Source organism: Orcinus orca, chromosome 3 (assembly GCF_937001465.1).
Source record: "Orcinus orca chromosome 3, mOrcOrc1.1, whole genome shotgun sequence".
Classification (NCBI taxonomy): domain Eukaryota; kingdom Metazoa; phylum Chordata; class Mammalia; order Artiodactyla; family Delphinidae; genus Orcinus; species Orcinus orca.
Window position 1 is genome coordinate 120268444 of NC_064561.1, and position 26478 is coordinate 120294921.

General features: G+C 35.2%; 1 protein-coding gene across 6 annotated transcripts in view; it reads right to left on the reverse strand.

The window, feature by feature from the left end:
• Window positions 1–26478, reverse strand: part of ATG10 (autophagy related 10) — a 227450-nt gene that overhangs the window by 119823 nt on the left and 81149 nt on the right. The gene's annotated exons all lie outside the window — the stretch shown is intronic.

Here is a 26478-nt window from a genome sequence, read left to right on the forward strand (position 1 = left end):
AAAATCAATCTCTATATCAAGAAGCCAAGGAAAAAATGTTTAGAATAATCCCCCTTAATTAAGTTACTTTCATCCTACTTTGGGTAAGATTTGCCTAAATCAAAAATGCAAATGTTCTTTCTACAGTTTTTCCCTGCCTGCCTGACTACTCCTAAATACATATTCCATCCACTTATTTTGTGTCTTTTTCCCCATGTATATCCCACAGGCTCTGAAACTTCCTGCTGAAGTTATCGAAGACTTTCCTGGCACCTGGCCAAAAAATACCAATGGCCAGGATAGTTTCTACTAAGTGCAACAATTGTTGGAGAACCAGAAGGGTTTCAATTTTGTATTGGGTTAGCCAAAAAGTTGGTTCGGGTTTTTGGTAAGATTGTACAGAAAAACCCAAAAGAACTTTTTGGCCAACCCAATATATAATCTCAACAAGTCAAGTATTTTTTTTTTTATATTAAGCTTTTTTTTTTTAACATCTTTATTGGAGTATAATTGCTTTACAATGGTGTGTTAGTTTCTGCTATATAACAAAGTGAATCAGCTATACATATACATATATCCCCATATCTCCTCCCTCTTGCGTCTCCCTCCCACCCTCCCTATCCCACCCCTCTAGGTGGACACAAAGCACCTAGCTGATCTCCCTGTGCTATGCGGCTGCTTCCCACTAATTATCAATCTTACATTTGGTAGTGTATGTATGTCCATGCCACTCTCTCACTTCATCCCAGCTTACCCTTCCCCCCCATCCGTAGTCAAGCATTTTTGAAACATTAGGTAGCTTCTAAATCTTGTCAACAATTAATGTTTCAACCCAAATTTACTGATCATCTAGTGGAAGCAGAGTACAGTATTGATGGGGTCTATTTATAAGGAAATGTGTCATACTAAATGAGTAACATCCCATACAATTTATAAATTTAGAGATACAAAACAGATCTTTATGGGCACATACACTTGTATATCATAAGCAGTGGATTCCTGCAGCCAAATAATTCTTAAGTGTTTCTAATTTCCAAAGAAAGTTTTTATATTGTCTCTTTTAGTTCTCTCTGACTGATTGAATGGTAAAGAACCCAGGCTATTGCTAAAATAATTTGTTTTTCCAAAGAAAATCAGGAGAATAAAAGGGAGATTGTGATTTTCATTGTTGTTTAAAATAAAACTCATAGTAACTCAAAAAGCCTTACAAACCAAAGAATAACAGCTTCCCCATTCTACCTCACACATTAGTGTATTCACAAATGTTACAATAATAACCTTATGCATTAACAATCATTTATAATGATTCATTTGTCTTTAACTGCTTTAAAAGTGTTATCACAACTGAAAAGTAAAATTTATTCGAATGAAAGGAGCAATGGACCATAAAAATTTGAAGAGAAAATTAGTTTAGGACATACACTTCATTTAAAAGCACAAACTTATTTCTAAATTTTTGTCTTTTCCTCTTGCAGTTCATAGGCAACAATCTTAAGGCTGTATTGCCTGAACAATACTCATATAGAGGGAATTATAAGGTAATAGAAAGTATCCACAGTTTAAAGTAATTTGACCATAAATTAAAGAGTTAAGACATAAATTCTGAGGCAGAAAAAAAGAGAGAGAGAGAGAGAATAGTCCAGGAAGCCCTGACTTCCAAGAACTCTTCTAGGGATTCAAATTTCACAAATACTACATCCCAAGACATACTCCTCCTTGAAAGATTTTCCTCATTTCCCTTTGGTGACAACACTATCCCCTGACTTTTCTCCTAAAACTCTGGACACCCTTCTCAGTTGCCTTAATTAACTCTTCTTTCTCTACTTATCTCTTAAATATTTGTATTCCCTGGAATTCTGTCTTCAGCCATTATTATGCCTCACTTTTCTTACTCTATTAATCTCAAATATTCCATAGCTTCAGGTTTCACTTTCATCCCAAATCTGAATTGCCTACTACTAAGATCGGTCTTTTGAAGTTTAGATAGATTCAATCTCCAAGTAGATGTTCATGGCATCTCAATTCAATGCGTCCAAAATATAATCCTTTATGTTTTCACTAATCTTCCTCATCCTCATGTATTTCATGTTTTAGTTAAAGGTATTAAAATTCATCTTTAACAGTGCCTGGTAGTCAATAAATTGTATTGAACAAATAAACTAGTCAGTTGGTCAATAACTATTGAGTGTATCAGTATAGCCAGACACTATGTCTAGTACTAGGGAATATGGATATAAGCAAGAAAGACAAAGTCCCTGCCCTCATGGAGTTCAGTCCAATGGAAAAGACAGCCATTAAACAAATAGCTACAAATGTAATTAATTTTTACATTAATTACAATTGTAATGACAAAGGAAAAAATAACCCATCTAATCACACATACCAGAAAATTTGGAAAATATCTTGAATATTTTTCTTTCCTTCCCTGCTCAATTTCCAGTTAGTTTCCAAATCTTACTAGTCCCATCTCTGACATTTTTCTGATTGATTTCTTCTTCTCCATCACTACTGTCTTGCTCAATTCAGGGCTTCATCATCTCTTTCCTTTAACTGGTCTCCCTGACTGCTATCTCTCCTCTTTATGGTCCAGTCATGACACCATTCTTTCCAAAGTATAGATGTGACGGTGTCACAGTCCTCCTGAAAACCATTTATGGGTCCCATTTGGTATGAAAAATAAAGCACCAAATCCAAGTTTTTTATGGTTCTTACAGTCCAACCTTCACTTGCCTTTCCAAACATCCCTCTCAATCCTCTTGCACCCTGGTCTTGAGCCATATCACACCTGCATTTTCTCAGACCTTTTTTTCTAATATGCCATCTCAGAAAAAATAAAATTGGCTGGAAGACACTGGAGTCCTTGGCTGGAGTAGGATTCTGAATGTCTGGCCAGATCATATGAACAAAGCTCCTCTCGCTTGAAGCTGCAGTACGTCAAGGAGAGGGGCAGTTACCAGAAGCAGAGTACTTTGAGAGTGCCAGGTCAGACTAAGAGTAGATAGCTGAAAGTCAGGTCAGTAATCTAAAATGGACCAGATGTCAACCAGGATCCAAAGAATAAAACCAGATAGGACAGAGATCAAAGGTTGCAGTACAAAAAGCATCTGAAGCAGACAGTAGGGAAAAATGGAAGCAGAAGTACCTTCAGAGCTAAGGAGAGATGACACCTATTGATCCTTAAAAACCTGATTCTCACAGTTGGCATTATTAATGTAACAAGAAATATAATCAACCTCAATTTATTCTTCAAGGTTCTTTTCCATGAAAAATGTCTGTACCTCAACCCCATTCCATCTCCTAGCTAATCCTTTCCTCCATAATATTCCCATGGCCCTTTGCATTCACCACCACTATAACAATCGGCATACTCAATCACAATTACTTACTGTTTACTCAGCTCAAATGTGAGCAGCATGAGGGTAGGGGCTATGTCTTATTTATACTTTCATCCTCAATGGGAACACATATTAAGTTTGTTAAATTAATGAATAAAGGGAATTCCCTGGTGGTCCAGTGGTTAGGACTCCACGCTCTCACTGCCGAGGGCCCGGGTTCAATCCCTGGGCGGGAACTAAAATCCCATAAACTGCGCAGTGTGGCCAAAAAAAAAAAAAAAAAATTAATGAATAAATATAAAGAAATAATCAATGAACGAACAAATGAGTATAGTAGTCCTAACTTAATAGTACCTAATAAATTCAAATATCTGCCATTAAACTTAGAAATTGATTTTGTGAGCTTATTGCTTTTGACTATAGAATAGTTTGGGTACAGGAGGAGAAATAATTTTTTCTTGGCTTTAATTAAATAATTCTGAAATGGAACTCAAAAAGAAATATTCAAATAGTCCATAAAAGGTGCAAATAAATACAATTAGAAAACTATCACAATGCCAATATGATGCTATTCAATAATGTCTTGTTTTACTTTGCTTTTAAATATTCATGTCCTAGTGAGGCAACTGTATAACAAACATTCCACTCACTAATTTATTCCTGCATTAATGGTTTGTTTGCTGAACTCCCCCCCCGCCCCCATTCCTGGTATGAAATGTAAAACATGGACACTTGCAATAATATTAAAATGTACACTATGTGGCTGTTCATTTATTGATGTGAGAAATTCTTGCTCAACAATAGCCCTGAGATTAGAAATATAAGTGTAAATACAATTCATAAGTTGTATTAATAAAATAAATTTTATTTTATAAATAAAATTATTCTTCTCTACTTTAATCAATAATCAGTTTAACCAAATATTTGCATTACTTGAATAATCATACCTATTATCTACTCATCTCAAAATCTTCTTGAGAGCATACATAACTGTAATTTTGTAATCTTTATGGTACATAACTCAATGCCAACTACCCGCTGGAAATGCAATATGAATTTGGTAACACTTAGAAATAAATGGGTTGAATTAAATGACCTCAACAGTACCTTCCAGATAAAAATTCTATACTATTACAATTATTTTAGATTAAATAAATAGAGATGATCAGGTATAGTGGTATATACATTTCATAATAAATAATGTCAATATGGCTATATGCCAAGTCAGTTAACCTGCCCTTGCAGGTTATGCAGCTGTCTCCCAGTAAGAATTAGCAGTCATCATTCTTACTTTCTACATAAATTATGCTCTCAGCCTTTTGACCTGGTCCCATCTTATCCATTCCAGATCTCTTTGGACCTTGCTTCTTCCTATCCTCTCAAATCTGCTACTGGATTGCTCCTCTGGTTTTGCTCCCAAGCTACTTTTTATATTCAGCCCTCAAATCTGGGGTCCAACTTGCTATGAAAAGCTCTACCCTCTGCTGACCTATGTGGCCAGCTCTGCTACCAAATTTAGCCGTATCCACATGGGAGGGAAATGTGCAAGACAACTTGTCAAGGGTCATGGAGCAGGTGGGATGAAGAACCACATGTCCAAAATATGATACAGTGCAATGTCATAGAAAGTGAACAGAACTTAGAGCCAATTGACAGATCTGAATCCTAACTCTGCCATTTAATGACTGAGTAAATGAACTTGGAAAACCGGCTGAACTTTATGACAAACAAGGAGCTCTCCCAGTTCAATACTGTTTATTATGAAAACATTCCACCACATATAAAAGCATAAAAACAGTATAATGAACATCATATGCCATTCAGCTAGCTAAAGATCTGTGAACACTGGCCAATCTTGTCTCAGCCACTCGCCGGCAAATACTTTTTTCTCTAAAGCAAACCCTAGGTATCATATTATTTCATCTGAAAACTTCACTGTTGTGTTTTAATAATACAAACCCATTGCTATTATCACACCTAACAAAGTTAACACTAATTCCATAAAACCACCTAATGCCTGATCCAGGTTCAAATTTCCCAGATTGTCTCAAAACTGTCTTTTAAACTTTTCATAGTTGGTTTCTTCTAAACAGGATCCAAGTAAGAGCTACACATTCCATGACATTTTTTATCAGATAATAAGGGAGAAAGCCTCTAATAGGCATTAAATTGACTTGTTAATTCTGTGATTTAGTGAAACTCAGGACTGTACTCCACTCAATATAAACCTCTAGATCTATGCTTTTCAATATAAGAGCCACTAGCCACATGTGGCTATTTAAACTGAAATTTAAATTAATTAAAATGAAGTAACTAAAAATTCAGTTCCTCAGTCACGCTAGCCACATTTCAAGTGCTCAAGAGCCACATGTGGCTAGTGGCTACCATATTGGACGGCAAAGATACAGAACATTTCTCTGATCAGGAAGTGAACAGTAATATGGTACACACTTTACATCACTGCAGGAAATTCTACTGGGTATTTCTGCTCTAGATCCTAAACAGAAGGCATACCTATGCACCAGTTAGACTGCCTCTCACCTCACAGAACTTACAAAACAAGTCTTACTGTAAATCTACTGTGCAGAATCACTGAGGACTCGTTAGAGTCATCCAAGATCAACTGACCATTCCTGGTCCAGGGTCCTTAGATATGGCTCCTCAAGAAGACTGACCAGCAAACCACAAGCTACAAATGGGCTATGCTTCCAAAGTTTATTTGTAACCTGTTTTGAACTTGAAACCATTTTTTGTTCAGGTTCCCAGGCTACCCTTAAAACCACAATTAACTCAAAACATGGCTGACATTTTATACAATGAACAGTGGGAAAAAAACTATTATTGCTATTGTGGACTAGCTGGAAATCAAATAATTACGCATTTCTATAATTTCTGTACGTAAAAGTGCTCTTCAAGTAGAGAAGAAGAGAAGAGAGTGTCATTGGAAAGGTCTAATCCCTCACTCTCCTTTCTCCACTTCTTCCGCAGTGGAGAAGTGTTATGGTAGCAACTAAGAACACAGAACACTGGACACTTCACTTGGGAAGGGCCCTCCACAACCTGAGGTAAAAAAAACCAATCATATCTATGGGATATCTGTAAATGAGTCATTATAAATAAAAAATCACACAGTCCAACAAAGGTAATTCCTTATAACTTATTTAAACTAAGCAATATGAAGGCTTTGTCTGATTACTCCCTCCTACATCACAGTTTCAAAAGAAAGAAAATGTTATATAATTTAGGGTTGTACAGGTCTTTCAAATCTTAACAAAGAAAGAAAGCATAGAAAGAAATGATTACTAGATTTAGCTCTAATCATTTTTTAAATTATATATGCCAAAAAACCACTGCAAACAAAGTTAAAATACAAAAATACTAGGTAAAATATTTGCAACATACACAACAAAGTGTGTGTATTTGTTTATTTCTTAACAAATAAAGAATTTCATAACCAGTAAGAAGTGAGGACCTTAATAGACAAATGGACAAAGAACAAGGATAAGCAATTTATAAAGGAAGAAATACAAGTGGCAGAATAAACAGGCAAATTTTCTAACCTCACTGATAAGGCAAGAAATACAAATCAACACAAAGATAATTTTTTTTCCTATCAAACGAGCAAAAGAAAAAAATTAATTTAAATTGGTAATCTCTAGCACTCACTCTTAGAGGGAGGCTTGCTAGAGAGAGCAGAGCTACTGGTACCTAAAGGTACATTTCCTGTCTTTCTCAGCCCTCAAGAGAGAATGAGTACAATACACTTGAAATAAGTCTTCACCCCACTGGAAATGCAAAATGCATCACATAAATATAAAATATCACTCCTAATAGTTTTGGTGAAGAATTTTATTAAGGGGATGGGCATGAAAAACTGAAAAACTGGACTTTTTATGTAACATTACTTTATCTCTATTATATTTCACATTAAGGCATTTTAAAGCCTTTTTAGTCTGCTAGTCTGCATCATCTCTGCATTGCTTCTTGGCATTGACTCATTAAGTATTCTTCATCTGATTCAAGGCAAAATATGCTTCTGATCAAATATGCACTCACATGCTCTTTGGCAAGCTACAAACCAAATTAGAAAAATCATAAATCTGGTGCTAAATATTCTGGAGAGATGGTATATGCTATACCTTCCTTATCAGAAAAGCACACATATGGATTGCAATATGTCAACAAACTACATCTGTGACTTTTCTCACTCTTAATTTTAAAAATCACAGATCAATAAAATAAGCTATATTACTATATTTGGCTTAATAACTAACAAACCTAGCTCCTCACTTCTCAAATGGAATTCATTCAAAATTACTTTGAAAGACACTTGAAATGTACTTGAAATGTACATTTAAATAACTGTATCTACATAAAAGTTAAAAATAAATATATTTGATATCCCAAGGCTGATACCAGTTTTAATATCACTAACCACAATATGGTTCTCCAAAGAAAGTTTGCTGTTAAATAGCCTATAAAATCATTCTATCACTTTGAATATACCCCTTTATTTGCAAAAAACTTCAGTTTCCCTATTTAAATCAACATAACAAAAATGATCAATTATCACTAACCTTTAATCATATATGCAATGTGCATTTTATGCCACAATTTCACATTAAAATCATTTTCAAAGGTTTTTAAATAATTTTAGCATTAATGTCCAATAAATCATGTACAAAGCAAACAAAATTCTTTGCAGCTCACAGGAATCAGGGTCTAAAAATACAATTCTGTATATGATCATTCACTGAAATTAACAACAACTGAATTCTGCAAAATGAGATTTAGGTATACAATTACCCTATAAAACAATAAATCTTTCTATTCAAGTAATAAAATGCATTTATCAAAATTCTAAGCATAAGACTAATCACCATAAATTTTAACGTATATACACAAAACAGTCTAAACCCCCTAATATTTTATAAAATAAGTTAACAAACATTAATTTTTAAAAATTCATTACAATTGTTATTCAATATTTAAATATTTATTTCAGGACCAGTACATGCAAAGTACATGATATGGTTTGAGCTATGCACCAGTGAAGAGCAGAAAGATGCATAAGACATTCTTCCTGAACTTATCAAGGAGAAAAACTAATAGCAAGGATCTGATATACACATGTCAGAAACATGGAATTTTACAGCTTGAAGGGATAATTAAGTTTATTTAATCCAACACAGGTAACTACATATGAGAGTATCTGTATTCAAAATAGGGAAATTCCTTTGTGCTTTCTTAAAAGTTCACCTTTATGCCTACATGAAATTATTAGAAGTCTTCTAGTCTCTTGAATTTTTCCACTTGTGAAATGCGTCTGTGCGCCTTTTACCCACTTTTCTCTTGCAGCAGTGGTTTTATCATATATAAAACACATACACAACAAACATCTATCATCTAACATTTACTGTGAATATTTTACCTGTTGCAATTTTTCCTTTCACATTATTAGGACTTATTGCTGGTTTTTGTTTTCTGAGGGGTTTTTTTCCTTTCTGATGCAGAAAAACCTATAGATCATTTCTTCATGTTTTCTATCTTGAAGATTCTAAGAAAGATTAGAGGGCTACCAGTGTTTTCATCTACTAGTTGTATGGGTCTTATTAAAAAATTAATTATTCAGCCCATCTGGGATTTTATTCTGGGGTATATTGTGAAATAAAGGTTCAATTTAATTCATTTTCCACATGCTTATAACATTAAAGTTGAACAGAGGATACCAAAAGAAAAAAATTTAAAAGAAAGAAAAGGAAGAGAGAAGAAAAGAAAAAAAGGAAATCACGCACAAATCTGAGAACAATGAAGCCAGCATTGGATTTTTCCACAGCAATTTTCAACAGCAGAGGACAACTGACCAGTGTTTGTATAGTTCTGAAGGAACGAAACCATGTCCCCAGAGCGGTCTTCCTAACCAAGATGTCTGCATAGGATAAATACAACAAAATATGTTCTCAACAGGAAAGAGCTGTCTATAGCCCTTCCTAAATAATTCCACTTATTGATGGAAACTAGACAACTAAAATATGAATCAAAATTAAAATTCAAGGATGGAAACGCTAGGGTAAAAAAAAAAATCATGGTGAGTACTGAACTCCAGTTAAATATAGAACTAGATTTAAACAAGTATAGGCCTTAATTACAAAATGATGTAAATGTCATAAAGCTTAAACAAGTACAACTAATGTAACAAACACAAATTGAGAGGGGACAGGAGGGTAGAGCATACATGTGAATCTTTCAAAAACAATCAATCTAAATGGTCTCAACAGAAATGTGTATCATAAAACAGTAAATCTAACCTCATTATGTTTGTCATAATCTCATTTCTTAACTGTAGACAGATCTTCCGAAATATATACTATGTCTTGTAGTCAAGAAGCACTTATTTGGAAGCTCTACAATTCTTTTAGGTACCTTTAGTTTCTTTTCCTTTTTATAAATTTAAGTAAAAGTAAATTTAATCCTTTTTATTTAAAATAAAAGGCATACTATGATCAACAAAGCAATAGGAAAAAAAGAAAGAAGGGAGGGAGGAGGAAGTAGAAAGGGAAGGAAGTTCTATTTCTGGTTATCTAATGTATTATGGTGGTTATTTAAGGGGTGATTTTTAAAATTTCGTCGTTGTATTTTAATTTTTTACAATGAACTTACGCAAAGACAATGACTTTTTTCTCTGTTATAAAAAATCAAATACAAATTAGTCATAAAATAAAGATAAGTAATCAAGGCTACAAGGGCATTGTACATCTTTTGAAAACTATACAAGTGAGTTTGACCCACAAACAACACACCTGGATATCAAAGTTACAGTTCATAAATTTTGAGCCAAGGGGCGGTCCTCTGGATCTTTTAACTTTGCATAAACAGAGCTGTGAGGTGGAAGTCTACTTTGTATTTTAGTACACAACTAAAGGAACTATTTAGGAAGTCTGATCTCCTGAATAAACAAACCCAATGACCCTCCCATCAGTCCCCATCCTAAACTGTCCCTTGCAGCAGCTGACTCTGCTCAGGCCCCCTCCTTTACACTCTGGACAGAGGCTTCAGTGTTTTGCACACAGCAGTGATGCACATATTGTTGAGTGACAAATGGGGCATTTTCCTGACTGCTCGCAGCTCTATCAGTGTCTGTGCAGGCTTCTTCCCACACTTCTTCCTTTCCTTACCCTCCTACATGTAGGCCTCCCCCAAGGTTTGGTTCTCACTTCACTCCTCTTCTCCGTCTAATTGCCCTGAATAATCTCATCCACTCTCAAACTCTAGCTCTGGCTTCTCTTCTGAGCTCCAAACCTAAAACTGGAAGTATGTGCTAGACACCTGTACAAGGATGGATGCCCTCCAGCATCTCCAGTCTGATACACCAGCGTTGAATAATCCCTGCCCTCCACCTCCACTCCAGCCTGTCATCCCTTACATCTCCAATGGGAGTAATGGTAACTTGTTCAATTTCCTGGTCACAGAGACTGAAAACCTAGGCATTCTTTTGGGTACCAGCTTTGCTCTGAATTTTCTATGAGACCTGGTACACATTAGCTAAATGTACACATTACATTTTTAGTACAAATCTTTAAATCACAGGATACTTCTGAAGGATATATATTTACATATATGATTTAGGAACAGTACTGTTGTATAAATTGTATGTATGTGAAAATATATACAAAAACACATATATATCAGTGTCTATATATACACATGCGTGATATGTATACATACAAATACAAAAGAATGATATTATTATTATAGAATATTCCTCCCATGAACTAGTACAGAAATGTCCAGTTTTAATCTCTCAGTTCTCCAGGCAACCTTTTACCCAGAGTGAAAAACATCATTTGTTTCCTCTTAATCGTCTGCAATTTACTCTCCTTTGCCAAAAGAATAAACCAAACCTACTAAGCATGGATTTCAGGGTGCTCTGTATCTGACTCTACCTTAGCTTTCTGATCTCATTTCCCAGTACATCCCCTCTATCACTCATGTTCTGTCAAGCCACACCCTTATAGTTTCCTTTTCCCAAATACACCCTGCATTTATGCTGTTCTCTCCAATCTAGAATTTTCATTTTAGGAAACCTCTCCTTCAAGGTCCAATTCAAATATCACCCTCTCAAGAATACCTCCAATGATTCTTTATCAAGATAAGTGGCCCATATTCTACCTTGTAAATAGAAGGATCTTTATAATTCTCTCTATCCAACTAGACTATAAATACCTAAAGGACAGAGACTGTGGAGTATTCACCTTTGACTCTCCATTACTTACCTTATATACATTAGACATTAATGGATATACATAGAATTGAATAGCATAAATAATACCCTTTTAAGTCTTTCAATTTCAGACAAGAATTAGAAACACAGAGAAAGTTAAATCTATATAGTAAAAACTGTATAATCAATAAAAGATTAGTTGTAGATACATTTTTAAATGAAAATGGAGAAAAGAGTTTAAAAAACATTATTAAGCTTTAAGCTAAACAAAAATATTGTTTGGTGCTCCCTCTGCTGGCTTTGCAGCAACTTAAGAATGCTGAACAATAACACCACAAAGAAGTAACCACAGATTCAGCTTATCTGTTCCCTGTATGAACCTCCTTCAGATAACAAGAGTAGAAATTTTTCACTGAGTTCATTTGGAAATAATCCTATGTGCAAAAAGGTTTAGTCTATGAAAATTGTTTATAAGGAAACAAAACTGATCTTACAATTTTGGTGATAATAATTCCTGTAAGAACTCTTGTTTATAACTTTGATTCCTAACTATACCACCTACTTTATGTATAAAATTTTTTTAAGTTTAGCTGAAACTATTGAGAAACAAAGTAAGATGAGATATTTTTGTTTTCTAATTAACCTGTAGTTTTTTAAACTGATTTGGAACATAAGAGGTTAAATTTTTCTTGTGTTTCTAAACAGTTATTCTGAGTATCCTGAAGGCATTTAATTCCAAAACAGGAAGCCACAGAGAGGAACACTTGGTTACACTAATGTTATGCAGATCTTTTGGAACATATTTACCTAAACACTTGCTGAAAGAACCTTTTCTATACTGTGCGCTATCACATAAAGTTGGAGAAGGGTCCCACGGATACCACAGTGCATTTACTGTTCAAATTGCCCTTTATACTTCTCTATTTCCCTCCACTTTTCTTACTTTAAATGGTCCTCTGCTTGCTCATAGAAACAGTGGTAAGAAAATCAGCTTGGGGTCAGGGAATGTTTATTCACACACTATAATTCAGTTGTTTTTGCATGTATTTGTACAAGAGCTATGATATGACTTAATGACAGTCAAATTTTTAAAAAATGATTATGACCCGATACCATAGAAAGATTATCTCGAGACCAGCAGAGCCATCACTATTAAAGATCAGTGTCTTTTCTACTAAATTCATGTCTTCTATGCTTTTAACTGTACTGTAAAATCTCTTTAATCTAAAACACCTTGCTGCTGAAACTAAAAACAACAGTAAACCACAGCCAAGTGGAAAGAGCAGTGAATTCATGTAAGTGGCGTGGATACCGGAGCTACCTCTGTTATTGAGCTAATCACTTAATAGGATTGGCTCTCTTTCCCAACTTCTCAAGTAAGGATTCAGACTACTAGTGATCAGCAAGGTGCTTCCTATGGTTCCATGACTAAATAGGTGAACCAGATCCTAGGTCCACTTTAAGTTACAGGTGTAGGTCAGAAAAAAACACCAAGGTGAGTACAGTTTTCATATGCCATTTGATTTCATATACCATTTCAATGGCATGTTTAAAAATAGCTCTTTTTCGGGCTTCCCTGGTGGCGCAGTGGTTGAGAGTCCGCCTGCCGATGCAGGGGACACGGGTTCGTGCCCCGGTCCGGGAGGATCCCACATGCCGTGGAGCGGCTGGGCCCGTGAGCCATGGCCGCTGAGCCTGCGCGTCCGGAGGCCTGTGCCCCGCAGCGGGAGAGGCCACAACAGTGAGGCCCGCGTACCGAAAAAAAAAATAAAAAATAAAAAAAACAAAAAACTGAATAGAAAGTAAGAAACAGACCTTTTTTTTTTTTTTTTTTGCTTTTTTTTCCGGTACGCGGGCCTCACTGTTGTGGCCTCTCCCGCTGCGGGGCACAGGCCTCCGGACGCGCAGGCTCAGCGGCCATGGCTCACGGGCCCAGCCGCTCCACGGCATGTGGGATCCTCCCGGACCGGGGCACGAACCCGTGTCCCCTGCATCGGCAGGCGGACTCTCAACCACTGCGCCACCAGGGAAGCCCTCAGTTATGTTTTAAAGAAGGTAAATGATCACTGAGCAATTATCCTTCTGTGCTGGAAATTAAGGTTTCATGCACATTCTTGATTATCCGTAAAAATGAAGTGCAGTAATATTAAAAGCACTAGTCTAGTCAGAAGAAACCAAATAGGAAAAATAGTAAATATATTTGGATCTGCTTATTGTTACTTTCAAAGAATTTATGAAAATATTTATTCCATTTTTAACGTTTAGGCACTAAGAATTTTTGTTGAAATCAGCTGTGAGAGCATCAAAATAGTATGTTAAATCCATTCTGCAGAGCTTGGAAATTATTTTCCCTTAAAAAAATCACCATGAGAACAAGAACAAGGGTTTAGCCACCACAGTGAGCTACTGCTGGCATTCTCGTGCTGGGATTCGTGACTGTTGCCCCCACCCCCTGCCACTGAGATCACTGAAGTGAGAGACTGGTTGGTGAGTGGGTGCCTCCCTGTCAGGACCATAGGACAATGGAAGCCCGACACAGAGGAGTAGGCAGAAGGTCAGAGAGCAGAGGATGTTCCCAGGCTCATCCTGACTCTGTCATCTAATACATGGAAACCTCTAAAATGCTGAGCTGCTGTCTTTTGAGCAGGGCTGTCAAATCGTTAGATTTGTTTTTGGAATTTCAGCTCATGAACATGTCCTCTAATGTTCAGAGGGCATCTCATTGAAATGTACAATTACATATATGACTGTAGCAAAGAAACACTTACATCACAAAAGATTTAACAGCAATTCTTCATCACACAGTGATTCATTTCACTTTAAATTATTGAATACTCAATTCTGAAATGCTACAACAACAAGGTTTCAGAGCTGTAAATTAGCTGGCAGTTAGACAATATCTGAAAAGGACATTTTGAAGCGTGGGAGAAAAATATTCAGAATATGTAATTCTTTTTCATTTAACATAATATATACCTAGTGATGAATGAACACAAGAAACTTATGATGTGGTTTGTTGCAAAATGGAAACAGTAGTAACCAGTAATAGTTATGTTTCTTGCATTCCTATTAGCCAATACCAGTGCAGTAAACTACTGAACAATTTCTGAACATTTCTGTAAAGAAAATTTCATTTCTGATTGAAATTACTGAACATTTTCTGTAGAGAAAATATTAGGGAAGTCCATTTATCAAGCTCCAGCTGTGCTGATGTCATTATGCACAAGTGTGTGACATCAAACACTGACATTATTACGTGTTCATCATAATAACTCAATCCTTTCTAGACTCTATGATGCAGCATGAACTGATAACAAAATCAACTCATGTATGTCACGTTCATTTCAAAATACCTACAACATCAATAAACACTAGACATTTTGAAACAAGAATACATATAGATGAATATAACTTTATATTCCAGATGTTTTTTCCATAGAAAATAACAATAATAACAAAAGGCTTTATCTATGATGATTTGATATAATCTCACATAGAACTTCAACGATGAAGGTTAAATTGTCTCCTTTAAGATCAGCCGGTCTCTAAAGTTGCTTAAAAGTTAATTTAATAGCAAGTCAAACTCTGCTATGCAGGGGAGTGCCATGCTCAGCTTTGAGTTTTAGAAATGTCACTCCGGTAGCCATGTTAGCCATGTGGCAGGGCTGGGGGCAGGATGGTGTGATGGTGAGAACGGAGTCCAAGAGACTCAACACAGCACTGGGGAACGGGTAGCTTAGCCTGTCTGAGTCTTAATTTCCTCATTTTAAAAACACAGAGTGATGACAACACCTACCGAGGAAGGTTACCATGGGATGAAATGAGAGCTGTTTTGCACAGCAAGTGCTTCATAAAGGTCAGCTATTCATCCTGTGAGCTGGTGTTCCAAGAAAGCTCACGAACCCTTGCTTAAAAGTTAATTTAATAAGACAATGGCATTTAAGAAAAAACTATTAAATTGTTATAACTCTTTTCTATCTATTGCCTTCAGCTAATCCCAATATGGCAGCCAAAACCAGTACAGAATCTGGTCAGTTAACTTACTACTCAGTTCGGCTGAAAAATCAAATGTTAAATCAGTTCCTTGAATATTATACAGAAAAACAGATTACCTGTACTTAATTTTTTTATTGGGTTGGGCAAAAAGTTCCTTTGGTTTTTATGTAAAAATAAAAGACACACTTTTCATTTTCACATGCAGTCTTGCATTATCATGATGGAAGATTATGTGTTTTCTGTTGACTAATTCCAGACGCTTTTTGTCGAGTGCTGCTTTCAGTTGGTCTAATTGGGAGCAGTACTTATTGGAATTAATCGTTTGGTTTTCCAGAAGGAGCTCATTATAGAGGACTCCCTTCCAATACCACCATATACATGATACACCACCTTCTTTGGATGAAGACCGGAGTTTGGTGTGGTTGGCGGTGGTTCATTTCGCTTGCCCCACGATCTCTTCCGTTCCACATTATTGTACAGTAGCCACTTTTCATCACCCATCACAATTTGTTTTAAAAATCGAACATTTTCATTACATTCAAGTAGAGAATCGTATGCAGAAATACGGTCAAGAAGGTTTTTTTTTTCACTTAATTTATGTGGAACCCAAACATCAAAGCGATTAACATAACCAAGCTGGTGCAAATGATTTTCAATGCTTGACTTGGATATTTTGAGTATGCCGGCTATCTCCCGCGTGGTATAACGTTGATTGTTCTCAGTTAACGTCTCGATTTGATCACTAACAACTTCAACTGGTCTACCTAACAGTGGAGCACCATCCAGAAATCTGCAGCACGAAACTTCGCAAACCACTTTTGACACGTTCGATCAGTCACAGCACCTTCTCCATACACTGCACAAATCTTTTTTTGTGTTTCAGTTGCGTTTTTACCTTTCTGAAATAATAAAGCATAATATGCTAAAAATGTTGTTTTTCTTCCATTTTCAATATTAAAATGGCTACAAAAAAATTCACCAATTTTGATTTTTTTTTTAAATGCATGCTGATATGACAGCTGTCACAATACAATCTAACAAAACTGTTTTGAATGAAGTCAAAGACAACTAAGTGCTACCACAACCATCTTACAGAAAAAAACAAATGAATTTTGGACCAACCCAATATATTGACATTTTATAATTGCTCAAAGTTTGATCCCAAATTGATAGAAACATTTTAGCATTATTTAAAAATTGACAGTTAATTTTGAAGAGAGGAAATGAGAAAATTTCGACAGAGAGTTAATTTACTCCACCTTGTGGACAGAGAGTAGGCTCTTTTGAAACTATGAAGCAAGTAGGAGTATAAATTATTACAATTACCTAGGAAGGCTGTGTTGGTATAATCTACTAAAGATGGACATATACATACCCTCTGGCCCATCCATTCCACACCCAAGTATAACCCAACAGAAATATGTCCAGATACTGAGCAAAAGACATGTATAAGATTGTTCACAGCAGCACTCTTTGTAATAGTCAAAAAATGGAAAGAACCCAAATCCCCATCATTCTAAAGAATGTATAAACAAATGTGGTAAATTCACACAATGCAACCGTATACATCAAGTAGAAAGAACAAACAACTAACTACATACAACTTGGATGAATTTTACAAACAAAATGTTGAAAAAAGAAGACACACACAAAAGAATATGTGGTGTATGATATATTTATATAAGGTTAAGAAAAAGAGGCAAAATGAATGTGAAGTATCAGAAATCAGATTAGTGTAACTGTTGGAGAGCAGATAGCGACTGAAAGTGCCTAGAGGGGGTCCTGTGGTTCTGGTAACGTTCTTCTTTATCTGGGTATTGGATACATAGGTGTGATCACCTTGTGAACACTTCCTGAGCTTTAAAAATCAAACCAACCAACCAACCTAGAAACCTGTAGGCAGAAGAAATGGGAGAGCCACTGAAGCCCACCCCAGGCATACACACATATACTGCAATTTAGCATGAATTTCTAAAAGAAAGATAAGTCTTTTTTCTGGGGCAGGAAAGGGAGACAAATGGGAAGCAGGACAAGGGAGGGAAGGTGAGGAATAGACCTAGTAACAAGCCATAGACATGCTGTAGAAAAAGAAGAGAAAGGGGCAGGTAGGTTTATGTAAGAGTGAATCTCAACCCAGCAAGCACAGCTAAACTGAGAGGCCCATGGAATAACAGCTGAGACTACAGGATCATAGGGGTCCCTGTTATATGAGGACCTCATTTTAGAATGCAAAGGGAATCACAATTGTTGATCATTATGTACTGTGCTAAAAGCTTTACAACAAAATAATTTTACATTTTACTAGACCAAGATCCCAGAAAGAACTCAGATGTTTATTGAACTTAATTGCCATAATCCTTACATAATAGGCATTATTATCCTTATCTGCAGATAAAGAACCTGAGGCCTATTGAGTTATTTGTGCAAAGTTTTAGAAAAAGCAAGTGGCGGAAGAAGATTTGTCCTTTTTTTCTTGGGGAAGAGTTGGGAAGAAAGAAGGAAAGAGGCAAAGGTAATCAATCCCTCCACTTTAATCCTTCTCCCAGCAAAGTAAACTGTGGTCTTTAGAAGGCTTGGCTCAAGTCAGTTCAATGCAGTACATATCACATTAGTTAAGGATTCCATCTGAAGATCAAGTTAAGGATCCTCAAACTAAAAGTATTCAAATTGGGTGTGAAATGAGGCCTCGATGCCAAGCAAAAGGAGGACCAAACAGCTGGGATCCCACAGTTGCTTCCACAAAGCAGAGCTGATCTGTCCATGGTCTAGTATGCATCAGGTCAGGGCATCCCCCCCAACCCTGTCCTTTTATGCTTTACACCATAAAAACTCTAGGTTGAAGCAAAAATGTTTTCCAGAGTAACTAAAACAAAACTATACCTTGAAAATGTGTACAGGTCAAGTTATGTACATATAACAGTATTTTTATGTACTGGAAAATTCATTTAAGTCTCTAAAAGAGCACAATTTGACAGTGTTTACAATTGCATTCTTACTGATATTTGGTTTACCTATTTGGAATCTTGAAAAGAAAGTTTCTTTTTTATATGACATTTTTCTGGTTTGGCAAGCAATAGATTTTCTTCTTCTGTTTCTAATGGAGCAGCTATCCAACAACTATTGAGTATAACTTTTGAATATTACCTGTGTCTATAGAATAAGCACTGGCCTAGAAGTACTGGAGTGTTTTCAGTCTACTTCTTATAGATTTACGGTCCAGGCAGGGTACTATAGTCTAAAATTACAAAACTCATAACTTTAATATTTAGATCTCTTAATTATAGAATTGTGAATACAAATCCAAAATACACATCACATCAACAACTCAATATTTTCTGAAGAAACTCATGTAATTCAGACACCAAGGGAAAATAAAAATCCACCACAAAATAAAACTGAACCTACACATTTCATATGCCACAAATATTAAAATGTATCTGTCTTATAGCTATACTGAGTGAAATTTGGGTCAATCAGTTGATCAATACTTCCTGTGGCAAGTTAATTAATAACAAAATTCATAAGGCACAACACTTCATGTATCAGAAAGATTGCTAAATGCGTGAAGTTATGTGTCCACAAAATCCTACTTCACTAGAGTGCCTTCCATTTAAAGAATATGCTGGCTTCTGAATAACATGATAAGACTTGTGTACTAAGTATTCACTTTAAGGAACACGTCATTATTGATATGTAGTTAGCAGAAATCTGATTTTATCAAAATCTCTTATAAGAAAAGTTAATCAAACTAAAACTCGGCATGGCCCATGCACACATATATTGAAATAGTCTTGGCACATAGTATTGGAAGAAACTGTACCTATCAGGTCTTCCCCTAAAACTTCTCTGATAGGCAATTTCCTAGTTGCTTTTGAATGTTCAACAACAGTAACATCGGTACCTCTAAAAAAGGTGCCCTTTTGAAACTTTTACCTACTGGTTCTATTCTGCCTCGATAGCAGCCAGGTGTGGCCATGAGACTAAGCTATGGCCAAAAAGACGTAAGTGGAAGAGTTTGCGGAAATTCTGGGAAGGTTTCTTAAAAGGCAGAAGGTGTGCCCTTCCCCCACACCATACCTATGCTTCTTCCTGCTGTCTGGAATAGGGATGTGATTGCAGAAGCTCCAGCAACTTACTATGACGTGATCTTGAAAAGAGAAACAATCATTCACTGAAGATACCAGAGTCAGAGTCCTCAATGACTCTGTGGAGCTGCTTCTCTAGCCCTGGACTATCTGTCCCCAGACTTTATTTACACAAGAAAATAACCATATGTGTGCACTCTTGGTACCCATAACTTAAGAACTTAATTCCTAACTCACATACTGAGTTTGCAGATACATTTTCAATATTTGACGAGCAACATCACATTCTACCTATATCCTCTCTACTTTAAACTTAAAATTTCCAGCTGCCTCATCATCTGAGTTATCCTCTTCTATACAGTTTCAAGCTTTTCAGAGTCCTTAAAATTTTTAGAATAGAACTCTACAATTCACCAGATGTGATCTAACCAGTGGAGAACAGAGGGATTATTAACTTCCTTTTGCTTCCATTCCGAGACAGACTTACGCATTAGCTTCTTCAGCCATCCTCAGGACTAAAGATTCATACTGTGGTTATAGGCAGCCAAAAAAAATCTAGATATTCCATTACTCCATATAACAGAAATAAACTTTGAACCCCAATTTTAGTAGCCTACCTAATTAATTATCCTTCTTAGCTTCTATCTTTTGATTATTTGGTTAGCAAGTGTTCTGTGTCCCCACCAAGTCCTCGGTAAGAATTTGACATGATCAAGGTAAAGACGGAGCCCTTTAGTGATCCACTGAAGACCTCTCTCTCAGTGGGCAGGTAACACCTGATCAATACTCTAAGGATGCTGGTCCAACCAGCTCTGAGTCCCACAGTGTGTTCCTTCAAGAACTCAGGGCCAAGGACAGGGCCATAAGATGCCCATGGGTGGCACTCAGGAAGCCCCTGATCTTGACATCTGCCACCTAGAGAGACGGGCAGCATGGGCTGCCTCACTGTGCAGGGGGTAAGTATGCAGGAAAAAGGTGGTAGGGGAGAGGAGGCAGTCAAAGCAATAGCACTAGCCTATATAACAAATACTTAGAAAGAAGTCACTGTCTCTTTAAAAAGAAAAAAATCTATTAGTATTTTGAGTGTAGGGCGGAGACTTGACTAGTGATTGATTGACAAAGCTGTGTAAATTCCATAACACCTCATTTGCATAGATATTGATTGCAGTGGGCTTCAAAAGACTGATTATGCTGCTTCTCAGATTTCAAATGAGTGTCTTGTACCTTAGCCCTACAGAAAAACCAAGATAGCAAATGTTAAAGAACTTAAATATGCACATGTGAAAATGTATTTATGATTAATGATAATTTATTAAGTGCAATACTATGCTAAATTACTACACACAGAGTAAGACTGACTTGTACTGATGGGATTATCTTGTTTATGATTACTATTATTGACTTTAAAAGAGCTATATCACTATTTTCTGAACAAGAGGCACAATCTAACATACACAATGCATTTGGATATTTGACTACATTGTCCCTGCTAGTTTGATGTAGTCACTGTAAATTAACAATTCTCTATATCTATAAATGTCATTCCACTTATAAAAAAATTATACAGAAATAATATTTAAATATAAAAAGATAATCATACAAAGTAAATTACAGTACTTTGTCAATTAGTAATTATACCAATATCCCTTAAATAAGTTATCTCTTAACTAAAATTATTCAATATATAAACAATTGCTGCTTTAAAATTAACTATTAAATATTTTTATTAATCAATGTACTTTTTAAATTCACTTAACTACCATGAAATAGAGAACAAACTGCATCCATTCTTTTCTTTGGGGAGCTAAACTCTTTTTTTTCCCAATTAAAGAATATATTTAGGTTTGGCTGGCAAATATTTATATTTGTTCTAGTTTGGTTTTTCGGTTTTTTTCCAATGAGTAATCTGAGAAAATATAAATCTAGGTGAAGTTGCAGTTTGATCACTCAGATAGCTTTTTCTTTTCCTTTTGGTGAAAGAAAGAAGATCTACAAATTACTATGGTTTGTCTAGTTTTTTTGGTTCACGGTTCACGTCAGTTCAAGTCCCTACTTAAATCTAAATTAAGTTAAATTCAAGATGTAATGCTGTTTTATTGCTCTTATATGGTTCATTTTTCTATTTTACTTCAATGCTGTCAACAAGTCTATGGGTTGTGGGTAAGCTGGGCAAAGGTCCCTGTAATTTGGTCAGGCTGACTTGTTGGGGACCATATAAAGGAGAACTATACAGCACTTGCAAACTCACATTGTTCTTGCTGTGACTAGGACTGTTTCAATAAATCTTACTCAACTCTAAGTGACCTGAAAATTTTTCACTGGTCCCATTAACTAAGAGCTTTGTTTTTAGGTCAAATCAAGTATGGAAGTCAAGAAACAATGATCCCTTTATTTGCACAGTGTTAGTTAAAACTAACATGAGCAAATAATTTAAAAGAAAAAGCTGAGCTCAATTTAAAAAGTTAAGTTCACTATTACCATATATTCTATTTTTTTAGATACTAAAATACTAAACTTAAGAAAAGACTTAAATATTTCATTCCTGTGTCTCAAAACTGATTAACTAATCTAAATTAAAAGTATTCAACACCTTAGTATTCAAAAGCTTTAGCTTTTGACAGCTTGGGGCTGAAAGATAACTTTCCTGACCATGCTGAATGAGACAATCAAGACTAAAGAAAATCCAGACTAAATGTCACAGTGGGAAACAAGATTTCCTTAGAGCAATACTTCATCCTTTTCCATATGGCATCTTTATTGTTTTTTTGTTGATATTATTAAACCAGTTTTAAGATGTCCATTCCCTTCCTTCTAGTTCTCCAGCTCCATATAATAATTCTCTCCCAGACCCACACCACTGTGAACACAGGGGTATGGTAAACAACACCTCAATTTTACAAGATTGCTTTGGTTTTGTGAGAGATATGAATAATAGTGAAAAAAAATCTGATACAGTAGAAATATGCCCATTATTTTGTACCCTATATGTCTGGCATCTTCAATTATTAAAATGAAGCTAATATAATGGGAAATTACTGGAAATTTCTTTTTAAATTAAATGAAGAAAATGATTCATGTTTCTAGTTTGACTTAGTGTTTAAACATGGCTATTTTGTTGCTCAGGTTGAAACTCTTGTGGCATGGATCTATTGTAAGCTCTCTTGAGACTTCTTTGGGCAAATATTATGCTATAATTTAAGATGGTCCTAGACCTTTAGATAAACCTTTTCACATAATTTAAGCAACTGTGAAACAGACTTTCTAAATACTTTGATATTTTAGTACTGAATTATCATAGCTCTGTGACCTTTGATCTTTTATTCAGGAATGTTCGGGTTTGGCAAAAAGAAAGGTATTTTAAAATTTTAATGTTAATATTTATAGGGATAAAGGTCATTAGCGTCCATAATAACAATAATACTTTAGTATTTACATAGTATTCTTCCTCAAGAAAGAAAATTCCTTCCTTAACCAAAAAAGTCAAGGTTGACCGAAAATTCTGTTTTACAGAACACATAACAATTTAAGATATTTTAGATATAACTAACTATAATTTTGCAGAGGATTTACTTTTGCTAAAGTTAAAAATAGATTGTTATTGCTTCAAAAAGCATACACAACTACTAAGTAAATGCAGCTAATTTACCTTAACCTTGAGGTAACTCAGAAGATATTTCTTTGTAGGTAATTCATAGGTATCTCTTTATAATTATTTCTTTTAGGTAGTTTAAGAAAAATATATATAATAATATAAACGTGAAAGACAGGGATAGAAGGTATTATTTGATCAGATGATGTTATCAAGAAAATTGGGGCAGTGGAGTGTAGCAGAGCACAGTATAGAAAGCATATGAAGTTACTAATTAGTGATTTCTTTTGTTAAGTAAGGGCATTAGTCTACATTATGTGTTCATAGAGACTTTTACTTTAGGATGAAATGCTAAGTTACCAGGCTTGCCCCCACGTCTCACTAGGATACTAACACCAGCAAACAAACTTTGTAATATTTTGGATAGATGGGCCCCATTATAAGCTCTCAAGACTTTAATAATAAAGCCGGCATAGTTAGCCCACAACCTATGGTGCCCTCCCCTTAACACCTCAGAGCCTGACACAGGCACTCATCAAGGAAATACAATAATGGAGGGTGAAGCCAAAGGGCTAGAGGGCAGCAAAAGAAACTGCAAAGCAATGTTGATACCATGGACTAGAAAAGACTGCAAAATATTGAAACAGCAATATTCCAATAGGGGGAGGGTTCCATTTTGAGCTAACTTTGGATTTAAGTCACTCCATGGGAAACATATCTGAGAGATAAAATAGGTTACAGGTATAAGTTGTTCTAAAATAAATATGAAGCTAGACTTATAAGAGCTAACTTCTAAGCTGCTCTACTAACAGCAAAAATGACTGAAATTGACATCTGCAGAAATTTTAAACCCAAATCACCTGATAAAATAGACAAATCTTAGAAATAGATGTGTGAGTGCACCTGCTCTTCTCACAACAGTGCATAAAAATATTTCAAACCCAGAAAGACCGTAGAACTGAGGCTTTACGAGTCTTTATTTGACTATAAAACAACATCCATGTGATAACTGATGTGCCAGTGTTTTCATTTAAAAGATTAGTAATGTCTTTGGAAATAAACATTGATTCTTATTTCACAATATTAGTGGCAAGAAACTATATTTAAGTGAAAGGAAAGAAACTGATAGACTTCTTGCCTCTGTAAAGTCTCTAAAGCTGGGCTGTCATAAGGCTGCATAAGGGTAAAGAAATGTTTTTTATTTGAAGAGTTCAAATCATTAATGTCTATTAATTTTCCTACTAAAGTAATACACCTCGTTTCAAGAAACACAAGGTTCCTCTTGTTCTTCAGAGCCAGCCTATCTCTAGGAGTGAAGGAGTGGTTAGAAACAGAGAGAAGGCAGAGAGATCCCCAGGAGGAAGGGTACCAAGTCACTTGGCCCACTTCTTCAGCAGTAATATAAGTCTTTGCACCTCCTGCCTAAAGCCATCTCTCCCCAGCCAGAAGTAGGAGCCACGGTGGGCTGTGGCACACTGAGGAAAGATAGGACAAGAGGAACTACCAGCTGTAAGTACAGACACCACTCCTGGCTAAAATGAAATGAAACAAAATACTCTGTGATTCTCTTAATTGAAGATCGTATTTTAGGCAAAAATTGAGCTTAATTGAAATTAAAGATAGCAGCTCTCATACAGAGATAATTAGTATTTGCTAATTGCAGCATGATAATAATAAACTCATCCCATCATCCGAATAGATTTTATGCCTGGTAAAAACTATTCTCATTCCCTTATTTTATATTTTAAAATTTTATTAAACTACTCTTTGCTGAGCACTTTTTATTACCTGTGACATAAATATAATAATTATATGATATATTACATTTGAAAGTAAAGACTTTAAAAACTATTAGAGATGTTTAGTAATTTGCCCACAATCACCCCACCTATAAAGGAAAGAGCCAGGACTCAAACTTGGGCCCTGCTTTTTCTACTAACCAGATCTACCAACTGACAAATCACAGGTGTCATTTCCATTTTACAACCCGGTTTCTTGGAACCTTCTAAGGCTTCTCTGTGAAGGTTTCCTTTCTGATATCTTAGTGTTTAAAATATAAAAGAGCATTTTTTTTCCTGAGTGTACAAGTTCATTATTTACATGCTTATTATTTTGAAAAATTAAAATATGTAAGAATGAGAAACTAAAAAATAAAAATTCCCTGTAATTCTACATTTCAAAGAAATATTGTACGTGTATATACATGTATGTTTGTATGTGTATATTTCCCAGATATCATCTATACGTACTAGTTCATAACCTGCCTTTTTCACTTAACATGTTGACGACATCTTTTTGTGTTAATAAACATATATTTACTTCATTGTTTACAATGAAAGAATAGTGATACCCTGAATGTATATACATACATATATTTAACCACTGAAGAAATAACTACAAAAAATAGTAAAGATAATTATTGTAGAATTAAAAAATAATAAATAATTGCACATATAAAGATTAACTATTTGACTAATAATTGGCATTCAAGTTACTTTTAGTTTTTATTGGTGATTCTACAATAATTTTTTTACAAACTTGCAGGAATATTTGTTTAGGATAAGCACCTAGATTTGGAATCACTAAATCAAGTAACTGTTTTAAATTTTCATACATATTATCAGACTGCATTCCAAGAAAATTGTGACAATTTACATTCTTACCTACGTGTATTAGTACCTATTTTGCTATCCATGTGTATCATCATTTGTTATCTTCCTTAAGAATATGACAGGTGAAAAATTGTATCTCTTGATTATTTCAATTAATATCTCTTTGATTAGCATTGTGACAGAAATTTTTCATGTATTTATTGGTCATTTTCATTTCTTCTTTTATCAACTGCCCACAAACAAAAGTAAATAAACAAACAAAAATACCCTTTTCCATTTTCCTATTGGGAATGTTCATCTTTTTCTTATTGATTTACGAGACTTGCTTCTATATTGGAGCTCTCAATGCTTAGGAGGGCACAATAATTGCAAATACTTTTCCCAGTTTGTAACCTTGTCTTTCAACTTAGTTTACAGTATCCTCTACAATATTGTTATTTGTTTTTAATATAGTAAAATACAAATGTTACTTGCTATCTAAAGTTACTAGGTTTCTGAAGACCATTTCAGCCAAGAGGAAGTAACAGGGAAGAGATTTATCTTGCCACCTGAAACAACTAAAAAACTGGACAAAATATATGAAAGAATGATTCGTCAAGACATTGGACATCAGGCAACAAAAGACAGTGATCCCTGAAATATGGGAAACAAACAAAGTAAG